This window comes from Alligator sinensis, unplaced genomic scaffold (assembly GCF_000455745.1).
Source record: "Alligator sinensis unplaced genomic scaffold, ASM45574v1 scaffold46_1, whole genome shotgun sequence".
NCBI lineage: Eukaryota > Metazoa > Chordata > Crocodylia > Alligatoridae > Alligator > Alligator sinensis.
In genome coordinates this window covers 112,764-119,202 of record NW_005841907.1, presented here as the reverse complement: position 1 = coordinate 119,202, position 6,439 = coordinate 112,764, and the positions used below count along the sequence as shown (strand labels likewise).

At 44.6% G+C, this 6,439-nt stretch overlaps 1 protein-coding gene and 1 long non-coding RNA gene across 2 annotated transcripts in view; one reads left to right on the top strand and one right to left on the bottom strand.

The window, feature by feature from the left end:
* The window catches only part of LOC112549428, a 65,132-nt gene extending 60,688 nt beyond the window's left edge, over window positions 1-4,444 (top strand). Inside the window, exon 3 of the long non-coding RNA XR_003092834.1 lies at window positions 4,173-4,444. This is a non-coding gene — a long non-coding RNA (uncharacterized LOC112549428). The remainder of the gene's footprint in view (window positions 1-4,172) is intronic.
* Window positions 4,445-5,552: 1,108 nt separating this feature from the next.
* The window catches only part of LOC102378763 (protein-lysine methyltransferase METTL21E), a 28,377-nt gene continuing 27,490 nt past the window's right edge, over window positions 5,553-6,439 (bottom strand). The window contains exon 7 of the transcript XR_003092838.1: window positions 5,553-5,772. The gene's annotated coding sequence lies outside the window, so the exon portion shown is untranslated. The remainder of the gene's footprint in view (window positions 5,773-6,439) is intronic.

Here is a 6,439-nt window from a genome sequence, read left to right as displayed (position 1 = left end):
CGCTGGGGCCGCAACCTGCCCCCACCCTAGCCCTTTCCCCTCCCCCCTGCCTCTTCCCCCACAGACTTACCTGCTAGGAGTGGAGAGTGCACACACATGTATGCACATGCTCAGCCCCCCCCCCAAATTATTTTTTCTCCCTCTGCCTATGAAGGCCACACAGCAAAGCAGTGAAACCATGTCCATGTAGTAAACTTACAACGTTCTGCAGAGATGTCCCTAAGTATGCTACACTGCTCCACATAGGCTCTCTCTGCCCATGCTACTTAGCACACCTGAGCTGCATGTCAAAATCAGTTAGCACAACGCCTTGTGTGGATATGACTAAACTGCTTCCAATATAAGAGGTATCTTGCCCAAGGCAGCATCTTTCCCATGGCTTTTCAGTAACACTTATTCTGCATTTTATCCCAGAAATCTTAATTAAATCGCCCAAACATGCAGTCAGCCCAATAGAAGATGTCACCCACAAAAATCCTCGCCTTTTACATATTTCCTGGACCATCATAGCTACAACATTACTCCAACACATTCTAATCTTCTGACAGTCAAGTTAGGTTGGGCAAAGAAGAGAGAAACACAAAACAAAATATTTCCTGCTTTTGATTTTAACAGTAGTTGGGTTAAGTGAGAAAATGATAAGAATGTGTCATATGATGTCTGCTCTGAGGAGGAGTGGGGAAAGTTTCTAAATACTTACTAGTAACCACTGCAGCCTCCTTCTGCTTCCCCTGCCTGATACACAACTGCCCTCCTCCACTCTGCTTACAGCAGCTACTTCTTGCTCAGCTGAATACTGGCCAGCAAACACCTCCCAGCCACGAGCATAATCTTCTTTGCCTTGTTGCTCTAATCATGTTGCCTCTTTCCTCAAGATCCATCTCCACTACTGCATCAAGTCCAAGCTACATATTTTCATAGTCTTCACAAGGTCCCTCTCTGTTCCTCTGCTCTTGCCTGCTTTCCGAGGCTAGGGACAAACATTCAAAAAGCCTGAGCCTGAAGTGATTCAATCTTTGCAGGTTAGTCTAACCTGGCTAACCAGTTTGTAACCATACAAACATCCCCTCTGGACTAAGGAAGTTTAAGCACATGCCTACAGTGGCTCAGGCTAGAAGCCAGGGGGCACTACAGCAGCCATCCCTTCCCTTCTTCAGTGCTGAGCTGAGGCGGGATGTGGCCGGGCCCCAGCAGGATGCTCTGATTAGGGAGGGGTTCCCCGCACCTTGATAACAGAGCCAATAAATGCTCTGTTATCAACATTTAACACACCATCAGAAAACAAAGCCCCTCTCATTAGTTCAAGCTCTTCTTAAACAACCTTTTCCAAGGAAGGGAACATTCCAAAGAGGGCCATTACCAGCTACCTATTGATTAGCTCCAAAAAGTCCTAAAGACACTGTCCTGTCTGCCTTACACAGACAACTCTCAGGATTAGCTAGCATACCACATGCTGGCTATGGTCCATGCTGTGGGAGGGAGGGATCCCTGCTTGAGCTGTGAGCAGCAAGGGTGGGGAAGGAGGAAGCCAGGCAGATGCTCTGTGCCTGAAAATCTCTGCTAGAGCTCTATCCAATCTTTAGACCTCCTGAGGCTAAAAAGAAAGGCCTACAAAGGATGGAGGATGGGAGTCACCTCCAGGGAGGATTATTCTGCACCGGTCCGGTCCTGTAGGGAGCATACCAGGAAAGCCAAGGCTGCAACTGAACTCCAACTAGCTTTGAGCATCAAGGACAATAAAAAGTCCTTTTTCAGCTCGGGGGTGCGGGGAGTAGGCAGGGGATGGGGCCTGGAAGGTCCCCTCCCTCCTCCTCCAGCCCCCCTCCTCCACCTCCTACTTACCAGCATGGAGTCCACGTCGAGCGGCGTGCAGGGACTGCCCAAATCTCTGAAGCTCTCCGAATCTTTTCCAAATTGATTCAGACCTTTTTACTGGTCTCCCGATTTCATTCAGATTCAGAGATTTGGCTGCCAATTGGGCCGAATCTCCTCCAAATTGAATCATCACCTGAAGCTTTGCACGGATCTATTAACTGCAGGGAGCTGCTCTCCACCACACTGCCTGACTGCCACATACATGTGTGCATGTGCACATGCACATGGTGCCCCCTGTATTGGGTTGGCCTCCTTCTACTTCCCCCAGACCCAAGCAACCCCTTGCAGGTTGGAACTCTGCCAGCCTGCAAAGGCAAGCCTGTGGTTCCCCATTGTTTTTTTTCCTTTAAAAGAGAAAATCTACATTTCCACACAAAAGGAAAACCTGGATCTCTGCTGATGAGCCATCCTTCTTTGCAGCAATATGATTCCAGTTAGCTTGCCAGGGTACTGTCTAGTCAATGGATAAGGAGTACAGATATTAGCTAGTTTGGTTACTCTTCAGAATACCATAAATGTTAGTGAATAAACTTTAGTGTTTATGTGAATTATTTTTAATTATTGTAACAGAGATCCTGGGGCTCCCTGTTACTTTAAGATTATAGTAGCTCAGCCAGGGAGCACTGCAGGCTAAGCAGCAGCTGCAAGTCTCCAGGGCAACAGGCTAATCAGGTCATTATCAGGCACCTGCAGGCAGTCAGCTGAGCAGATGCAGGCAGGGTCCTGGGAACATATAAGCACAAGGCTGGGGCTAGCAGGGGTTCTCTCCCTGGCAGCTGCAGGGGAAGGAGCTCCTGCCTAGGAGAGCCACCCAGGGATGCTTGACTGCTTGCTTTGCTACCTATAGGAGTAGTGAGGCTTGGGGAGCTCACAAGGTACCCATGCTGTACTAGGGAGTAAAGGTTTGCTCTCTTGAAGGGGCAGAGGGCTGTTCCCATGGTTATTGTTGTTGTAGCCCAGGGGATTATGTTTATGTTACTGTTTAGACCAGTAGGGAAGATTTATGGAGATCCCAGTAATACCCAAGGGGCACATAACTACCTTGAGCCCTGCCAGGGTCTAGTGAGTACTGAGCCCAGAGTGGGCATAGTTTGAGGCACCGAGGCAGGGGCCAGGGGCCCAGCAGATGGGTATGGTGATGGAAGGGACAAACATGAACTAGATCCTCAAATAAGCCAGGTCCAATGCAGTGGGCCTAGGCTAGAAAACCTAGTCGGAATAAAGGGGCAGAGGCTGGGGAGGCCAAAGCCCCAACAGTGATGACAGTAAACTACTACTACTTTCATAAACTACTACAAGACCGTTTCAGGCTGGACATAAGGAAGAATTTCTTTACTGTCCGAGCCCCCAAGGTCTGGAACAGCCTGCCACCGGAGGTGGTTCAAGCGCCTACATTGAACACCTTCAAAAGCAAACTGGATGCTTATCTTGCTGGGATCCTATGACCCCAGCTGACTTCCTGCCCCTTGGGCAGGGGGCTGGACTCGATGATCTTCCGAGGTCCCTTCTAGCCCTAATGTCTATGAAATGTCTATGAAATATCCAGAGAGCAGAGGGGAGGGGCCAGCCCTACTCTGGAGCAGAGAGCCCCTGGGAGCATGCTGGGATGCTGGGGGAATCTGTTTTAACTTAAACCAAGAAGGGGTCTGAGACAGACATTGCATAAACCAGTTTGACTCAAATCAGTTAAGTCTGATACTACATCCATCCAGGTTTATCTCAAACCAGTTTGGGCCATTTTCAAACTGGTTTATGTGCACTGAACATTTGTTTTGTTACGGGGTTAAACCAGTTTATGATTACTTAAACTGGTTTATGTGTAATGTCTGTCCTTAACCCTAAAGCCCTACTGTAAACCAAACACAGACTTGTTAGCAAGGGAAGGAAAACTGCAGCCCCAGCACCAGTCTTTTGACATCCTTTTCTTCAAGGTTGGCTTGATTTTTAAAAACCAAACTTAAAACCCAAACAGATCAGTACTGCCTTTTCAGTTGCAACCAGCCAGAAGGCAGAGGATACACTCTTGCCCTTTCATCAGTGAATTTGTAACAGCTTTTGCTTTATAACAGAGTTCAGACCAGCCAAGTAACAGGCAGAAAGGAATTCAATAACTGGACTTGTTATGCACCTTGTTACACCTACATACACACTCTCCAATCAAGGTTCTAGCTCTAATCCAACAGCCCAGAGTCTTCACTTTTCCCACAGATGCAATGATTCTTTCTTTTACCCTACTACTAATATATGTTCCCTGAGCTGACCTGCAAAGCTCAGGGAGTCTTGTGTCTTTTTTTCAGCCTCCTGTACTCAAGGGGATTTCTCCACTGGCTACATCTAGGCAGAACACCCCAAGACTCTGCCTTTCCAAGCAGAACAAGAGATGCAGCAGGCCAGAGATTCCAGCCTAATCCCTCACTCAGTCACAGCATCATGAAGATCAGTGCAGACTGCGTTTTGTCCAGCTTCTCTGATGGATTTTCTAGCCTGAACTAACCTTCACGCTTCCATTGGCTACACCGCTTTTAGTATCCAAACTTAGTTTAAAGCAAGCTCCAGTACATTAAAACACTTTGACTCCATTGCAGGCATCTTCATTATTAGGTCTGCTGTCTACTGGTGCAATTGACCACACGACAGCATGTCAAGAGTATTTGAATTCGTTATTCAGTCTTTGGGCTAAAAGTCTTACTGCAGTAGTGGCTTGCTGCAGAGTGATAATGACAAGGTGATAATCCTGCTAGATAGGAGATGCTGGCCTTTGTCAGTATAAAGGGCACAGGATGGAGATAAATTTAAGCTTCTGGAGTATTCAAAAAACAGCTACCCTTTCTGCCTATCTTCTCCCATACTGCGCTTCGCAAAGAGGTGACCAATGGAAAGTTCAGTTTTGGGAGAGGAAAAACAATTACAAGAGGGAACCTCGGACAGTAGCTGTACGAAGCAGGGAATGCTTCTCAACAGGGAAGACCAAACCATAAAGAGATATAATAAAGAAAAACCAAAGACTAACTTTTCCTTTCCTCTCCCACTCACAACATCGTGGATGCTCACCATATTTAAAGAGGGCTGTGGGAAGTGGACTCCTACACTATTTGCTTGAAATAATTCCTAACTATAAGTGTCACATTTTGTAATCATATTTTATTGTTTTTACCACACAATTTTCACACCATTTTCATATCAAGTCTCAGAGCAGCTCAATATTTTAAACCATTTTGAAGTGATTATTAATAAATAATTGTCTCATGTCATAGAGCTACAGTGACCTCCAGTGGCCAACATGATCACAGCCCTTGGGTTCAGGAAGTTATTTTTGGAGAGGTAACCAAATCCTTGATTATTATCCTTGATTATCTACAAGCTGACCTGAACTGGAGACAGAAGCTGCATCCATGGGCTCTTAGATACATATCAAAGATTAAATGTTAACTGCACTATCACCACATTAAGGAGTAAGAAATGACTTTTAAGAGCTCATTATGCAACCATGTCTTTAACAGGTAGGCCTTAAATAAAACTTCTTAATAATAATAAATATGTATTAGTTACAAAAATTAAATAAAAACATCTTTTTGTAAATCTTTCCAACAGAACCTCTTCATATAGAGCTCACAATTTTCATTACTCTTCATCCAAAATGTACATCCAATAGGATAAATAAACTAAAAATCGTGAAAGTAGAAACAAAACAACATATAGAAAATTTGCATTCAAATTTCATGGAAATTTCAAGGGGGAAGAGGTAATGTGTGGTTGAGGAACAAGACAAATAATTATCCAACATAAACAAACATCTTCTAAGTCTTCTGGGATATTATAACAATAAAACATATTTGGCGTGGGCAACGGCCTTTTTCCAAGTTATAACCCTTCCATGGCTGGAAGCTACTAATCCTGCTGAGGAAAGAGAATGGAATTTCATATTTGCCCCCTCCGGGTTCTAGTTCACAGCAGCAAATCCTCCATTTCACTAACCCTTACCTATCATTTCCCTTTCCCTCCTCTTCCTCAGCCCCCATCATATTAAATTACATTGACTTAGCTTTAGAATTATGTTATCTGTCTTAGGGTGTTGTGGAGTCAGGAAAAATATAGTCTATGACATTATTCAGAGTGGAGCCAGGAAAAATATCTAGGCCCTCCTACCTCACAACTTCAGAGCCACTATTCAAAATCAAATCTTCCCCAGTGTGAAAGAATAAAGAGCTAAGGTACAGAGACAGACCAAGATTCCTAGAAAACGTTATACTTAATGCATGATAAACCTGTTAATTGCACAATAAATTCCAACATACTACACATTCAACCAATTTATTTTACATTGAAAAAGGCAAACCAGCAGCAAAGATGGTCCACATTTAATGTGTCACACTTTAATTTAAATGTTAGTTTAAAGGGCACTGGAAAGTTTGGCTTAAGAGTTGCTCCTTAGTTCTGGGCTGCCCACAAACCCATTTATATTTCCATCTGCGTAGGGATCCTAGTACTAAAAACCAGAAATTTATATTGCAGGGCTTCCTGGACACTGGCAAGTTTAAAAGGGTAGTTTGAGACCCAGGGATCT